We start from the raw sequence: 17682 nt of genomic DNA on the forward strand, positions 1-17682 counted from the left end.
TGAGCTTTCTTGTATGCCTGTTCACCCGCCGTGTATGGAAACTTGATGGACTCACGGGACAAAGTTCTTATGCCTTTTAACACGTCTGGCATTACCCGGCTAAGGGTGGGCTGTGATATCCCTGACCTGTCAGCCAATTCCCTCTGAAAAGTGCCTGTCGCCAGGAATCCTAGTGTTGTTAGGACTTGAAGTGGGACTGGCACGGCGTGGTTCCTCCGAGTGCTCCTCTGTAACGCCGGGCCCAAAAGCCCGCAGAGGTCCAACAGGACGGCTCGAGGAAGTCGGAACCGGCTCATAAGCCACTCGTCCTCATTTGCCAGCAAGTCGTCTTGCTGTCTAAAGATGCGTTCTCTCCGAATTCTTGCATTTGCCACATCCTCTAAGAGCGCAAGATCAGCCATTGTGCGTCATTACGCTTTGTGATGGGGCATTTTATTTCCCTCCGTCTAATTGCATCTGACAAGCTGCAGATGTCGGTAATAATCGACGTGGAAATGGGATATTGATCAGCGCAAATGTAAATTCTTGTTGCTTTCTGAATGGTTGAGACATACGCCATACATGGTTTTATCAAAAATAAAACAAACTAAAAGCTTATGCATGAATACCATAATTCATTTGCTTATGAAGAAATGTTTTACTATGAAAACAGCTTTCCCCACTGGACAATTAATACGTTTGGCCGTCTATCCACACCTATATCTGCTCCGCCAGACGGACACATTGACGAGAATATCAGTTTTGTACATTATTTCGTTCTGTTAACTATATTATTGATGAGGATGAATTGCACAACATGCCAATATTGTAGAACATATTTCAACTTTCTTTTTGCAAATATTTGTTCATTTGAATTTCTGTTGTAATTTTCGTTTGATCTTTTTTGTTTGTTTAACTGCTGATCGATCAAACGGGTGTTCTTGTAGGCTGTTGAGACTTGCTTTGTGAAGTCTTCATGTTATTTATAAGAGGCAGTATTGTCATTTTCACGTGTTTCTTCCATCTGCCGACGGTGTCGCCGTTTCTCATTTCACCCGTTTTTGTGCGTACGCCTGGGTCAGAGCTTGCGTGGAGGACCGCACATTTTCCCGTCAAGTTTGCTTTTTATAAATCTCAACTATTGCGTAGAGAGTGGCGTACGCCTTCTTTTGTGCGTACGCAACGTTTATAAATGAGGCCCCATGAGTCTGGAGGACGGCCGGGAGGCCGCGCTGTCCAGCGAGGCGGCTCCGGAGGCCGGGTGGGAAGCCGAGCAGTCCGGCAAAGCATACAGTCTGGCCAGCAATTGGCTGGCGGGTTGGGCCAGGGTGCGTCCGGCACCCCCCTGGAAGCAGGGGAGAGTTGGGGTGCGTCCAGAACAAAAAGAGAACCAAAACACAAAAGCAATGAAACGAAACCTGTAACACTTTCTTCTCTAAGAGTTCTGGAACATCGCCTGTCCGTCCTGGGGGAGGGTCTCTCCTTCCTGTGGACACCCCTGAGGTTTCTTCGTTTTTTCCAGAATCCATTTTTTTTTAGGAGTCTTTCCATAACGCAAAGGAGAGTCTAAGGGCAGGGATGCCAGTTCAGGTTAGTTTAGTAATTACCACTTGAATTCTATGACTTCTTGTTCTTTATGATTCATGTTTATTACACCGTAACCGGCATGAGGCCCATTGAGACGACTATTGTTGCAAATATTGGGCCAAAGAAATAAACTTGAACTGTCTAATTTCTTCATTTCTAACAGGATGCGTACTCATCACAGGAACGGAAGTCGCCGGGGTTGGAAAGAAACGCTAAAACCATCGGACACGCTTGCGTCTCACTTACTTCACCCTTGTGTTTGCTACGACCTGTGCATGAACATTTTCACTCAATGGGCTCACCAAGCGGCCCACCACCTTGATATGTCGTGGGCCACCTGCGTGCCCCGTACAGGTTTGCCCATTTTTCGCAGACAGCCCCCACCCACCCGTAAAGGCAGTTCTGACTAATGAACAACAATCTGACGGTCTCTGTTGATGGGATTTTATAGCTATATAAAGTGGCCTTCAGCGACCAGATTTCCTTTTTTCTAGCAAATTCCACAAATAGTTGGCAGCAAATCCAGATATTGCTAAGGCGAGTTTGACTTTTTGAACTGTTTTTCCATTTCATTTGATATTCTTTAAAAAAAGAATTGGATGACCTTTGCACTAAAGGTCAAGGAAAACTAAAAGAAGCAATTCTGCCCCAGTATTGGAAGACGGTAGTCATGGTTTTTAACATCCAGTTTCCATTTCAGCCTAAAATAAATGACCAAATTATTCACAACCATCGTTATGCGGTAATAAAACTCAGCCTGTAATTGTCTCTTATTGTCAAACCTAAATATGAGTTGAAGTAAAAAAGGATCTTTAAAAGAGACGTTTTGTCAGGCGACGTGTTTGATAGACTTCCTCAGACCATTAAGTTTGACATCTAGATGAAAAAATCAATTTCATCTAAACAAAACAAGATCAGTCTAGAAGACAATGTTCCATTAAAATACGTAGTTATATTCCGTCTTTATCTATAGGCATCTATACACGCATCTTGTTAAAGTATGTAAGTACGTGCTAATGGGCATTTTATGCAACGTGCTAACAGATGTATGAATGGTTGGCATAAATAAAGTTTCTCTGCCTTTAATTTTTTACTTTTCTTAAAGTTTAGAAAGTTTAGTCTAGACGACAAAGAAGACGTGTTTTAAATTAATTCAAACATATTTCAGAAAACTGTAGGACAAAACCATCATTTTGTTGGGCACAAGACCTAAAGGACGCCAACAGATGAACAACTGAACAACGGTGGGATGGGAAAAATGGGCAGACCTGTACGGGGCACACAGGTGGCCCAGGATAGGCTCCAGCAGCCCCGAGACCCCAAATGGGACACGACGGGTTCAGAAGATGAATGAATGAAAGACCTAAATGATGTCTTAAGTAGTTCGTGGAGGACAAATGACAAAGGAAAGTTCATTTTTGCTGAGTGAGACATAAAATATCACTACTATTATTATTATACAGTAGCTACTAAAAAAGCCTTTTGCCACTGTTTAAGAACTGACAGGACTTACATTATTCTTTTCTTTGGGTGGCTGTGGTTCGGAGGTAGAACGGTCAACCTCTGATCACAATGTCGCAGGTTCAATTCCCGTTTTTTCCACTCATGTGTCAAAGTTTCCTTGGTAAAGACATTGCTCCTGGTGGTCTTGCTGACACACTTGTGCGCATGTGTAAAGGGGACTTGTGACTGTGAAGGATTTGGGGCCTTTAGGATCCACTCTGATGAAAATGGAGTTTATGGGATTTTTAATTTTATTTAATTTTGTTAATTTTAAATGACGGAGGACTTAGATAAATAAAATTAAGCTTAAAACTGCAATCATCATTTCTTGATTCAAATCATAGAGAATGAGGAGCGGATAAAATATGTCATACATGTATGAAGCTGTATGACTCACAGCCTCCTTAATGTGTCTCAAAGCAAACCTATACATATATTTATATCGGATACCTTTAATCTTTCTTCATGAGGAAACAAGGTTTTTTTAACGTCTGGAACATTTTTTGTTGTGTTTGTAAAACGCCGCGCGCGGATCTGCGGGCAGCGGGCAGCACCGCCCTCCGCCGCGCGCAACAGCAGCAGCAGCAGGCTCGCGCGCGAGCGGCTCCGCACTCAGGAAACGCTCAGCCGCGCGGACACACACATCTCTCAACTCCAAGGTCACCGAGCCGGCAGCCCGCGCGGGACCACACGGGCATCTCCACAAAGGTAACACCAAGTAGATACATGACACGTAAGAGGAGGCACTTCCGTCTCCGACTTACTGAAGGATTAGCCGGAGCTGTTGGTGTCCGCGCGCGCTTTCACTGTAAACGAGCTCGCGCCGGGTTGCATGGAGAACTACCGCGAAACAACGGGATAAACTAAAGTCTCGCCGTGAGAGGGGGTGACTACATTTTATGATGCGTTCAGAGGCCTGGCGGGAGAGGAGGAATTTTAACTGCATGGCTACATTCGTGTCAATAGACGGACTGTAGCGCATGTAGGCCGCGGGAATTAGGACTGGCTTCAGCCGGTCCCCGTCCTTACATCAGCAGCATCATATGATTCTGCTGCAGTGGTCACGAATCTCCCCTTCACCGTTGCATCAGCTTCATGTGGACTAGTTTAAAGCCTCTTGGGGTGTTTCTTTATTGTCTCAAAGCAGCAAATTGAACATAAATGCATATCTGCTGAATAGAGGAGCTTGAATACTGCGGATTAACAGCTTAAATGGGCTGTTTATTGAGTTCCTTGCCTTACTGACATCCGTCAAGGTTGTTTAGCATCACTTATCCTTAACGGGGGAAACAGCGCCCTCTCTGGTCAAGAGCGAAAGTAAACAGATCAAGTCAACGAGGCCAACTGAGCTAACATGTTATGTCTGCTTTGTTTAACAAGCACACAAACTGGAGTGAATTTAAACAATTCTCTGCTCCTGAAGGGGTTTAGGATGTGCAGCTACTTTCTGGAAACTAGCCAGAGAAAATGATACACATTTTTGGCGTTTGTAACCAGTTCTTTATTGGAAATCAAATGGTATAAAATGTATGCAGAAGTATTTTACTATATACTGAGTGACTTGTAGGATTTATCAAACTTCCCATGAATGACTGTAAAGTGGCACTTACTTTCTGAAGAGTATCTAGATCAGCTATTATTACTGACTTTTGGTTGTGGGGAAAATATTTTTTTTAATAAAAAAAAAAGAAGAAATATTTCAACATGTTTTATTCAGTTACTGTGAGGCAAAATACAACTTTCCTTTGGAAGAACTCCATTGTGGGTACAGTTACAGTGGGGCAAAAAGGTATTCAGTCAGCCACCAATTGCGGAAGTTCTCTCACTTAAAAACATGAGACAGGCCTGTAATTTTCCTCATAGGTAAACCTCAACTATGAAAGACAAGACGACAAAAAAAATAAATCCAGAAAATCCGATTGGCTGATTCTTAAAGAATTTATGGTGGAAAATTATAATTTATATAATTATAATTTGGTCAATATGTAGCCCTTGTTGGCAATGACAGCAGTCAAACGTTTTCTGTTAGTCTTCACAAGCTTTCCACAAACTGTTGCTGGTATTTTGGCCCATTCCTCCATGCAGATCTCCTCTAGAGCAGTGATGTTTTGGGGCTGTTGCTTGCCAGGCTACTAGCTCGTTAGGTTTAACTACCCTTAATAGATACTTGTTAGCTAGCTAAACAGCTAACTACAAGCCAAATTTAGTGCTAATGATACATTTTCAACTTTTAAGTATAAACCTGTATTTTAAAAATAACAAAAACATTCAAATTTGGATTATTTGTTACTACAAACATTTGTTTATTTAAAAAAAACATTTCAACATATTTAAAAACGCTTGAATAATTCTAATTTTTAATTTGATAACATTTTCTTTGCTGGTGTTTCATGCCTTTGGTTGACACCCCCCCACACTGCTTGTCTATCTGGAAAAGCTTTGACGTCTTTAGGCGTGTGACTGCAAAACGTTTGTTGATGTTCAACAGATGCAGGTACGGTGAGTTAAGGGCTGCTGGATCTACAGTATTTTACTGTCAACAATGATTTGGCTCCAATCTACAAGCTGTAGACTTGTAAACAGGCTGCATTTATCATTAACCTGTAGACTGGTGATATGTGTTTATGTCTGTTTAGATCATTTTGGGAATCCCTTAAGACAAAGCTGTGTGACATGATAGATTGTTTTTAATTTTAGGGTAATAAAGTATTCAGTCAGTGACACATTCTGCAAGTTGTTCTACTTAAAAAGGCAAGAGAAGTTTGCAATGTTCATCACACTTAAAAGTGAGAGACAGAATGTTAGAAAATAATGTAAGAAATGACGTTTGATTTTTGAGGAATTTATTTGTATATTGATGCAGAAAATAAGTATTTATCTCCGACAAACCAGCAAGAATTCTGTCCTCACAGACTTGGAACTTCTTTTTTAAAATGCTCTCCTATCCTTCACTGGTTACCTGAATTAATGTCATCTGTTTGAACCGGTTGTCTGTCGAAAAGACACCTGTCCACACCCTTAGACAATCACACTCAACCTCTCCAACATGACCGAGACCAAAGAGCTGTCAAGTGACACCAGGGACAAGACTGAATATCGAAGACAACCAAGATCACTGACAACCGCCTTCCACCCGGGGAGGGTTTTCCAAAAGAACTTCTGTACGATCCAGAGGAAGGTTGGAAGAATGTCATGTGATCTGATGAGATCATAATGGAACTCTTTGGTATAAACATCACTTGTCATGTCTGGAGGAAGAAGGATGCCAAGTTGCATCTCAAGAACACCATGCCCACTGTAAAGCATGGCGGTGGAAACATCATGGATTGGGGCTGTTTTTCTGCAAAGGGGGCAGGATGACTGGAGTCATGTATGGAGAATGTTGGGCAAAAACCTCCTTTTATCAGTAAGACCATTAAGGGTTAAATGTATCTGGATCTTCCAGTGTCGATATCAAACACATCGCCCAGGCAACAGAGGAGTGGATAGATAAACAAAAACATTTCAGTAATTTAGCCAGTCTCTAGACCTCAGTCCAATAGAGAACCTGTGGAAGGAGTGGAGAGTCTGTGTTTTCCAGCAAGACCTCTAACACATTACAGCTCTTAAGAAGAGCTGCATGGAAGAATGGACCAAAGTAGCAGCTAAAGTATTTCCAAACCTCCAGGAAACATCACAGCTGAGGTTCTTTAATGAACATTACAGACCAGACTCAACTTTTCATGTGGGACAACTTGCAGAATGTGTGACTGACTATTACCTATTTGCTCCACTGAGCCAAGTCAAAAGCATATAAACAGTTGTGTTACTCTGTTCCCCAAAGTGCAGCTTTTAGTGTTTGTTAACAATACTATAATCTCTATTAATAATTAATTCACAGCACTGCATCAACGCTTTGCATTGCACTTGGTGACGTGTGGCTCTGATGCAGCTGCTCGGCCATGGAAACCCGCTCCATGAAGCTCTCTGCGTGCTGGACTTGGGCTAATCTGAAGGTCACATGACGTCTGGAGCAATTGACTGTGTCGGCAACCTCTTTGTGCTTCAGCATCCGCTGACCCCACTCCATCAGTTTACGTGGTCTACCACTTGGTGGCTGAGTTGCTGTTGTTCCCAAACTCTTCCATGTTGTTCTGATAGAGCTGACAGTTGACTGTGGAAGATTTAGGAGGACATTTCACCAATGGATCGGTTGCACAGGTGGCGTCCTGTGACAGAGCTCAGTGAGCTTCTGATAACGGCCAATGCTTTCACAAATGTTTGTGAAAACAGTCTGCATGTCTAAGTGATGATTTTATACACCTGTGGGCAGGCCCAATGATCAGGACACCTGATTCTGATCATTGGGATGGGTGAACCAATACTTTTGGTACTATAGTGTGAATCTTTGATCTCAATCAGATCTTTGTTTTCATAATCTAACTGGAATAATCCATTGATTTTTAAGAAGTTTTTTTCCCAATGCCTGATGTTTAATGGTAGAGTAGTTTGCCATCATAACGCAGTATACTGAAGAGACGGTCAGTAGATCCTAAACCCGTTTGTGTTTATGTTGTGACCTTACTGTTGCAGAACTGTAGCATGTGGCTTTTTGTGGCATTTGATGCCTTTCTGTGGTTCAATGAGGGCGGTCAGGACCAAGACGGTCTGACCTTCATGGTACGATGAGAGGTGTGTGGCAGGAAGGAGCTCTGGATTGGCTGAGGAGTGTGGGTGTTGGCAGCCCACATGGAAAACCAAAGTGAACTTTTGAAGTGATGGCTTTCCCAGGAATTAGCCTGAAGGGCTTTTGAGCCCACAGCCAAGACACAAATGTGTTAAAGAAATAAGGAATGTATGGGAATACCTTCTACCCTATCAGGGTTCTTTTGTACTTTTGGGAGAAAAGTCTATATATATATAATTAATATGGTATCAAATCTACATAATGCTAGTAAAACGTTGGAGTTAAATGTTAGTGTTTCTGTTTGTGTTAATAATGAACTGCCCTCTAAACGGCGTTACTCTCAGGTTACCTTAGAGCTAATCATGCGTTGCCATAACTGTAAAGTCTCAGCATGGGACTCAGACGGAGTGGGTGGGGAAGGAATGGTAATGCTGATAAGCCGTCACCATGGAGACCAAGTTTCCCTGATAGATTTGGACAGAACTCATTTATCTGTAAAGGAGCAAGGTGTTAATCAGATTGACCTAAAACAAACCAAAACAACATTTTCTCTTCCATCGTGTTCTTATTTATTTCCTAATGTGGAAATGTAGGCATATGTGTTTATGAACACGATGGACTAAACTGCCTTATCCTTTGTGCTATCTTAGGCACTTTAACATTGGGAGTTGGGTCATCTAGACCAGTGTTTTTCAACCTTTTCTGAGCCACGGCACACTTTAACCTTAAAAAAAATCCCGCGGCACACCAGCATCCAAAAATTTAAAAAAAGGAGAAACTCATAGTCTGTATTGATCTACAGCCCCTCCGCAATCTCACATGCATTTTTGAGATAATTGTTGCAGAAAAAGCTGGAAACTGCAGCTGTTTTTTTCTAAAAGATTCAATAAAAGTTAAGTTAGAAGATTTAAAAGCAGTTTGATGTGTGTTCGTTGGTGTCAAGACGTTTAACAACAGATCTCCTTGTGCGCTGTCACTCTCACAACCCAATGCATCATGGGAGATGTAGTGCATAAAACAGCCGGAGATCGGTTTTCGGAGCTTCATTGTTTTGTTCACTTGTTCCACGGTCTGATACCGGATTCTGCGGAAAGCTACACCGCTAAAGACGAGCTTTAGCTGGTATTTTTGTTGGAACTGAGAGACTTTAGAAGCAGAATCAGAACAAGGAAGTGAAGACTTTAACCACTTCTGATTGGTCAGACTGATGACATGTGATTAAGCCCCCCAAGAATGATTGGTGGAGACAGTTAAAGGGACGGGACTTTTCCAAAATACAGCCGAAGGTGCAGCTGAATCGTGGTACCGTCATTCTTATCAAAATGTCTTTAATAAAATAAAATAAAATAAATGCAAAGAAAATGTATTTTACGATCTTTTATAGTCCTAACTCCTCAGTGTTCTCAGGGCCTGTTTGGATGAACAGAGAGCTGAAATCCTGGAGATGGAAAATGTTTTTAGATCAGTTATGAGGGCAATTTCCCACGGCACACGTGACCATCTCCCACGGCACACTAGTGTGCCACGGCACACTGGTTGAAAAACACTGATCTAGACCCACTAGACAGTGCTCTGAACCTTCATTCTTCAATGATTTGTGATCTTCACTGGTTTCCATGGATTAATCCTTCCATGGATCCACCTTTGTCATGGTAGGGAGAACACGTCACTGTGAGGGTGGGGTCATCTAAGATAGCACAAGGGTTAAATACAAAAATACCCTGAACAGATATTTAGCACCAATGTATTCTGTTAGAGGGAAGAATGCTTGGCTAACCCCAGTTTGGAAAGCCTTTCCGGTGCATAAGGTGAAAAATGGGTAGAAGTGAACGAGCCACGAAGATGGCCCAGACCTAAACAAAGTAGGAATGTAGCAGCAGATGAGCCGCGGACAAACATAAAGCAACGGTTGTCGTGTTATCAAACAGAAAAAAGGGTCCAACTGTTTATTTGTTAGAACGTTTATTTTAACACCACTAAAACACTTCTGACATGCTTTTCTGTGTCTGGTTACGCGGCATGCGCTGCTGTGACGTCATCCTAAAAGCCACCATGTAGTTCATGAACAGAATTCTCTTAAACCAAAGCCATAAAACCACAACGATGAGACCCAGCAACTCACTGGGATGTGATCGGATGAATTCAGGCTGATCAAAGCAACTTTTAACGTGATACAGATAGCTTCTCACTGTTTTCCCCACAATCTATATGCCATAGACACTTATCAGTGAACTTTCTTTGCTGTCTTCTTTGACAGTAACCGCCCTGCAGCACGACTCCACTGGACCAAAAAATCAGTAAAAAGTGTTGAACCTGACGTTACAGACGTCCAAAATTTATGAACAAAATGGTTTAAAAGAACCAAAAGTGCAGGACTTGCATCATTTCTGCCTCTAGTTGCTTTGCCCCACTCTTGTAACTCCTGACCAATGAGTGAAGAGATTTTCGGTCACATGGTTTTGTTTACTAGCTTTGGTCCGGAACAGGAAAGTCCCCTTGATGTCAGTCTGAATACAGACCAAACACAAGGCTCAGGACTTGAGTCAGACAAAATTAAGCGGACGGGGTCCGGACCAACGGACTTCTCCAGTCTGAATACACCCTAACTTGATTTCTGTCTTCATGGCACACATATTTTGTTTGTTATTCCCGAAAATGGTTTTAAAATCATGCGTAGCTACGTGTGACACGGAAAGCGGAAGCTTGTACCCCGCATTTTCCTATGTTCAGATAGAATTTTCATTGGAAGTTGTTGCTTGAACGTGTGTTGCCGAGGGCGACATGAAAGTTGCTTCAAAGACACTTTATGAAAAAAGACACCAGCGGTCCGTTTGGTTTGAACCAATCATTAAATCAATCAAACTAAAGCACTGCGTTCATTCAGTGCAGATCATTATTTAATGAAATTACTCTTGATACTAAAAAAAGTAACAGGGTTACTAACCCCGTTACTTTAAACCGACTTTTTCCAAAGACTTGTAAGGACTATGCCATGTCTTACAGTTTACCATTTCATACTTGGGTTAAAGGTCACTCTAATTGGGATTCCTTCATTGTTTCAGTTTTTCCAAATTGGATGTTGGAAAAAACAGGCATCTTGACCTTTTGGTCTGTCTTAGTAGAAAATGATGATTCTTGCCAGCATTGAATTGTATAAATACTTGACAGGATTTCTATTTTTTTGGATGAGCTCTCTAACAGAGAAGGTTTTCTGCAATGTTTTTTTAGATGACATTTTTAAGCGTCCCCTGACAATCCCACTTTACTCTGTGATTACAGCAGTAAGTAAGGTGAAGGACACGGCAGCAGGATCAGAAGAAAGTGTCGACAATACTGCGACTAGACGGTGACTTTGCTACACTTCTTCTGTACTTTTATGGTCCTCATAAAGCGGCTCCATAAAGCTGAACTTTTCCAACCCAGTTTAGCGTCTTTTATGGTCAATCTGTCTTCTGCTTCATGTTCCAATCCATCAATTTAAGCTGCTTACGAGTTTTGAGGATCCATCGTTGTCGTGTTCAGTCAATCAGAACCGGCATCTTCACAGAACGCTGCTGTGGACGGCCTGTAATCTGATTAGCATAGATTAGATCCACTCTGAAAAAAAAAAGACTTAATCTCTAACTTTTATTAAAGAGACTACACACGGTGTAGTTTTATACTTTCACTCAGCAGGACTTTACAGTCCAGCCAATTACTTTATGAAATGTTTGTTTTTCAGATATGGTCTTTAAATTAATTACTTAACCATTTAGGCGTAGTTTTACATAAACAGATAGATGTTTTGTTTGTTGGATTGTGTAACTTTACTGCGTTGTTAAAGCTGATGCTCCCGCGAGTCCCTGATGTGTCCATCTTTAGACATACACTATGTACCAAAAAGAGTTGCTCTTCCATCCCTGAACAGACGTGTTAACCTAACCGACATACCATCTATAATATGTAGAGTATGATATTGTGTCAGTCCGTCCTTTGGGGCTGTTACAGAGATACAGAATGTTAATTTCAACCCTTTTTAATTGAAAAACTCATTGTGAGGTAGGACACTAGTATTGGACAAGAGGGCCTGTCTTTACAGTCATTTGCTAAAGTGGCTCATCCGTGCCTTTTATGAAGCATTCTTAGTGCACTGATGTGCGTTCATGCGGAAACAGGACAAAACCAAACTGTCTAAAAAGGTGACTGCATGGAATTGTCTAAACTGTCCTGGTTCTACTTCTCTTCTCTACTCTTCTCCCAGCAACTGCCATATTTAGGGATGGGTACCGTTTGGATTTATCCAGTGCTGCTGCAGAACCGGTACTTTTGACATGGTTCTGGTGCTTAAACAGACCTTGAACTGATGCCACCAAACTAAAAATAAAAATTCTACAAACATTTAAGTGTGACTAAGCAACGTCAAAGGATAAAGGAGAGCGGTTCAAAATGCCTAAGATGTTTGATTTCATTCGTTCTGACAGTTTTGAAACACATATTTCATTGCTTATCGCCACGACGACAGACTTTTTTCAGAGCATTGTACACGTCGCTCCTATCCATCAGGCCACTGAACCAGAATCTTTTTCTGTGAAGTACAGACAAACATTTGCTTTCTTCACCTTCAGCATTTTGAATGGAGCTTCGTGCACCCTCACAACCACACCCATTCTTACATGAGCCCACCCGGAATTGTTGAAAGTGATTGGTTAGAACTGTGCTGCAAAACTGAACGGATTGCAATTGATTGGCATGTCCGAACGAAAGCACCGACAGTTGTGTTTTTATGTGGTACCTGTTGTAATGCATGTCAGTACTGTTACCAACTTGGCATTGAGTTTTGGTATTCATCAAGTGACCAGATGATCTCCACTACTCTGGATTCCAGTGGCAGCGTGTAACACCTGTGTTTACAGTTGGAGATCAATGGCTTAAATGGTTGAGGATCTCTATGCTCTTCTTGAATTCATTTGATGGGTTCAGTATGGTTGGAGGTCTGAAGTGGACTCAGCCAGGCATCAACAATGACGGAGGTGAGAGTTTAAATGTGAAAGCTGTACATCATTTAGGAGGCTTAGAAGATGGTTGGATGCGTCTTTTAACTGAAAGCCGCAAATCACAAGCGACTTCATAGTTTTGCTGTAAACCCTTCTGCTATTATAGATGACCCCCCCCCTTCCATTGACGTGTTCTCCCTACCATGACAAAGGTGGATAAAGGTGGAAAGTAGGGTTGGGCGATGTCCCGTAAATTGGCCGTTGACGATGTTTGCTGTCAACCATCGGGATGGACGATGATATCGTGGTGGGGGGGTATTTTTACATTTTTCGTTCTTATATAACTGCTATTCGTTTTTTTGCTTTTTTCATTTTATTTCCCAACTAATGACTAATCCTCGATGATCCAGTATAAACTGAGGGAAGTGACTTTAACAAAAAAAGTAACAAACAAAATAGAAAAGAAGTAGTCCGCTCCCGCACTTAACTAGTCAAGTGGACCGGCGGAGCGCGGACTTCCAGCTTTGTGTTTGAGGGGAAGGGGGGGGGGTGCTTTGTTACATGAGCGCTATGTGTGTGAGATTTAAGACTGCGATCCGTCCCGCAGCTCTAGGGGTACAAGCAACTGAACTCAGAACCGGGTCTAAAAGTGTGTGTCTGAGCACAGCTCGGATCGTCAGCACACACACAGTGGTTTGAGTTTCAAAGCAGAAATGTCGCTCAGTCCTTAGAAAACATTCAAACAATCACGCAGATTTGTGTTTCCAGTCGTGTCCCGACTAAATAAAGGCTGAAGTTATTCTTACATGTTTACGTGCAGCCAGCAAGCAGCACCACCCAAAGCTAATGTTGTTAGCCCGTGTTAGCATACTGCTAATCCTGGTTTCGTTCAGAAAAAGCACTGACCACACGGATTAAAATTCAAATGATGAGCGAACAGGTGTTTCATAATAACCGTAACATTATTAAAGGCACGTTTAGAAGATCGTCTCGTATTTTACCGAGCTGACATGTCAATGTATATAGCCGCTCGGCGCTGTTTAACATTGTTTTGTATTGAATTGTTACATTCAATAAAGTTTGAAAAAAAAAGCCGCTCGGCGGAATTCATATCCTTCCGGTTTTCAAACCCTACTGCGCATGTGCGAATGATTTATTCCGATCAACCGGTTGGATTCGAATCCAACCATTGATCCGATCAAGATATTTTGTACATGTAACCGCGGCTTATGGTGTCGACGCGCAACGTGGCAGGGGCGTGGCATCACGATGGTGGTCTCTCCATCGGGATGTCAGTCACCCATCACGATGGACGATGATATCGTCAATCGGCACAACCCTAGTGGAAAGATTTCATGTAATCCATGGACACCAGTGAAGATCACAAATCATTGAAGAAAAAAGGTTCAGAGCACTGTCTAGTGGGTCTAGATGACCCAACTCCCAATGGTAAAGTGCCTAGGATAGAACAAGGGTTACAGGCAAACATTTTATTTTGGAGCGTTGCTTTATAATTATTTCATGAAACACGGGAACAGCTTAGACTGCACACATGGGCCTTTCTGGCCATGCAGTTTATGAGTGTGTCGGTGCTGGAAGCCTTGCTTGATCTCTGTGGAATGCAGATGCACAATATTTCTTTTAGGCCGTTCTTCCAGGTCAAGAGCTCGAACAACAGGCTGAACAGAAATCAAACAGAGTTGTTGAGTTTTTCTGCATTTTTCTCCTCAGGATACTAAACTCATTCAAGAAAATCCAATGCACAGGTACAATATGTTTGAACTTTTGAGTCACGATGTGAAAGACATTTTCATTTTTCTTCTTTTTTCTTTCTTTAATAGAGGGCATTTAGGCTCACAAAACACACAGATTAAGATGAGAAATCTTGACAAAATGTCAAAATCTTTATTCTATGAAAAAGTCTAGAGTCTACTTTGAAGTAAAGACATTTGAAAGAAACAAAAACAGGTAGAAATGTAAAAACATCACATTCAAATAGCAGAACATTGTCGTTGCGTTCCACACCTTACAGCTGACATAACCACATAAGATACTTTACTTATTTATCCCACGATGGGGAAATTCTTTCTCCGCATTTGACCCATCCCCTGGGGGGAGCGGTGAGCTGCAGGCTAGCCGCGCTCGGGGGGCGACAGCTGGCTGGGGAGTGTGGGGATCGATCCGCCAAGCCTTCGGTTGTTGGACGACCTGCTCTGACGCCTGAGCTAAACTGCCTGTGACACGAGAGATAATGAGTGCTCTGAATGTGTGTCGCTTCTGAAAGTAGGGCAGTTTTGCGTGGCAGCAGGGAAAGCTTTCAGGTGGTTCAGCAGGAAGACGTTGGCAGCTGCAGACTTTGTTCCTGTTCCAACTGAAAGCGCTGCGCTCCCTCAAGACTTTCACATGAAATGACACACTGAAAGGAACTTTATGCTGTACTCCTTTTAATGTCTGCGCTCAGCTTCTTGTGAAGACAAAAGCATGTTCAAGTGAACTAAAAGCTCAGTTGGCAAGAAAGGAATAAAACAGTGTTTGTTGGCCCCTTGAGAAAACAGATCAAAATGGTCTGTAAGGCAGAGGAACACTGGACCCGCTGTAATCTGACCAGTGTTTGCTCGGCTCTTGTAAGCAGGAATGATAAAGGGAAAAGGGGCATGCACATATACAACCCTGGGAAGGGAAGGAGCTCTCGGTTAAGTTTCAATGAACACAAAGTCTTTACACACAGAGAAAATACTCTACAAAGTAAACTCTGCGTTTCTATTTTTCTCCTATTTAAGTCTATGTCAAATCCAAAGTCTTTGGTGGTTAATTCTAGTCAAGTCTTAAAATTTTAATTTAAAAGTCACAAACTATTGATAGATTGCTTGTTGGGAAAGATAATGTGATGTTTCTGTATTTCTAATGTAAAAGCTTTATAAAGAGAGCTTTCATTTTTAAACCTCGTCAAGAACTGGAACCAATATGCAGGAAAATGCGTTTGTTTGCACAAACTTAAACATTTAATAGTTAAACTTAGACATGACAAAACCGAGGAAGAAACAAAAAGCAGATAACCTGGCAATGAAGAAATGAAAACCAGACACTTACAGACACTTAGGGTAGTTATCTAAATGAAGACAACTGTGGATGATCAACATGGACCTGGTAAGACTGACAAAGAAGACAGAACATGACAAAAACCTGAAACATCACAAATGTCCAACAGCAGAATCCTCACAAACCGGACAGTGGTTTCCTGCAGAATGAAAATACGAATAAACGAATGAACTCTGTACACAAGTCCCAGTTCTCAGGTCATTGAGGCTGAGTCTCAAGTCAAGTCTCATGGTACGTACACACTTGGTATGTGATGCGTGTTCAAGAACATGCTGAACGTGGTCTGCCCTATGCTATTAGCATACGGTGTTCACACTGAAACGGTCCCAACCGATACTTGTGCATGTACTCACAGTTGGAAGAGGCTTGGTGCAAATCTGGTGAATCTCGCTCCAGACTTTTTCTTTCACTGCTCTGTTCTGATAAATGAAAGACTTGGTGTGATTTAATTCCAGCCGGACACAAACCACAATTATTAATTTCTCCTTCATAATCAATTTTCAAATAATTGGCATAACCGTGTTTTGAAAAGACCTATGTACCCCTTAGCACAGGAAGAGGTTCCAGTTACCCCAACAAAATAATATACAGTATGTAGACAGATTTGTGTTTTTCTGTAATGTTGGCATCCATCTAATACATTTTTGTCAATGATATGAAAAATGTGGGACTGCTTGGAGGCACCAAATTATGATGAAATAGCTAAACTTTTCACTGATCAAACTTTATGTATGTGTCACTTTTCATACAGATTCTACAGCCCATTTTTTTATAGAACGCATGTCCAACCACAGCACTCATGGGCCCCTCGCACACTCTGCAGGGTTTGGGAGGGTTGAAAAAATGACACTACTTTCGCACACTTACCCTTGCTTGTTGTATAAGTGTTCACAGTAGTGTGGGCTAGAGGTCATGACTTGGGGAAGCTAAAAAGACTACTACCCTGAAAGGGGATAATACAACTATTAATGCTCAATTAGTGATTACTTCGTCCATTGGAAAATAATGCACAGATCAAATCACTTTATGCATGAAAGCTTGCTTATTATTACTAACATTTATAATACTTGTCGATAAGGATTCTCGTTCATTGGGGTGACGTTGTCTTCAGATGGAGTCATGGCGTCTGGACTTTTAGCCTTCTCTTCTTAAAACATTTCTCTTCTCATCCCTGTAGGTTAATCATGAAGCTGTCACAACCTGTGGCCGATGTCATGATTCAATGTCAAGACATCCATAAGACTTGATCATAGAGTTGTGTTTGAGCCTTTCTTTCTGGGGCCTCCTTCATACATGCAACATCAACTAAACTTAACTAAACATTGCACAGCTACAAGGCACTTTATCCCTTGTGTTATCTTAGATGACCCCCCCCCTTCCATTGACGTGTTCTCCCTACCATGACAAAGGTGGACAAAGGTGGAAAGATTTCATGTAATCCATGGACACCAGTGAAGATCACAAATCATTGAAGAAAAAAGGTTCAGACCACTGTCTAGTGGGTCTAGATGACCCAACTCCCTATGTTAAAGTGCTTAGGATAGCACAAGGGTTAAAAAATGCTGTTTTTAGCCACTAGGACCACTCACAATGAATGAGGCGGGCCACTAAAATGACCTAGTTGTTTTACATTTACATTTTTGCGGTCCACCTGATAGTTTGCATTTATGCAAAGTCATTCTCAAACTGTTGAGCATAAATAAACACAGTGTTCTGGTGGTGTTTGTACGGTAATTTCTGTGCGCGTCCGCAGTCACTTGATCAACCGGCCGTGTTTGTGGGCAAAACAAGGAGAGAGTCTGAGCCCATGGAAACTAAAGCTGTCAATATAGTCCATCTTTTGATTTCACGGTGTTTGTCCTTGACATTGGACAG

The 17682-nt window shown here is 41.9% G+C and overlaps 1 protein-coding gene across 1 annotated transcript in view; it reads left to right on the forward strand.

The window, feature by feature from the left end:
- Nucleotides 1–3608: 3608 nt before the first annotated feature.
- The window catches only part of LOC101155977 (monocarboxylate transporter 2), a 38744-nt gene continuing 24670 nt past the window's right edge, over nucleotides 3609–17682 (forward strand). The window contains exon 1 of the mRNA XM_004082850.5: nucleotides 3609–3777. The gene's annotated coding sequence lies outside the window, so the exon portion shown is untranslated. The remainder of the gene's footprint in view (nucleotides 3778–17682) is intronic.

Source organism: Oryzias latipes, chromosome 23 (genome assembly GCF_053564925.1).
Source record: "Oryzias latipes strain Hd-rR chromosome 23, Olatipes_Hd-rR_3.1".
Lineage (NCBI taxonomy): Eukaryota > Metazoa > Chordata > Actinopteri > Beloniformes > Adrianichthyidae > Oryzias > Oryzias latipes.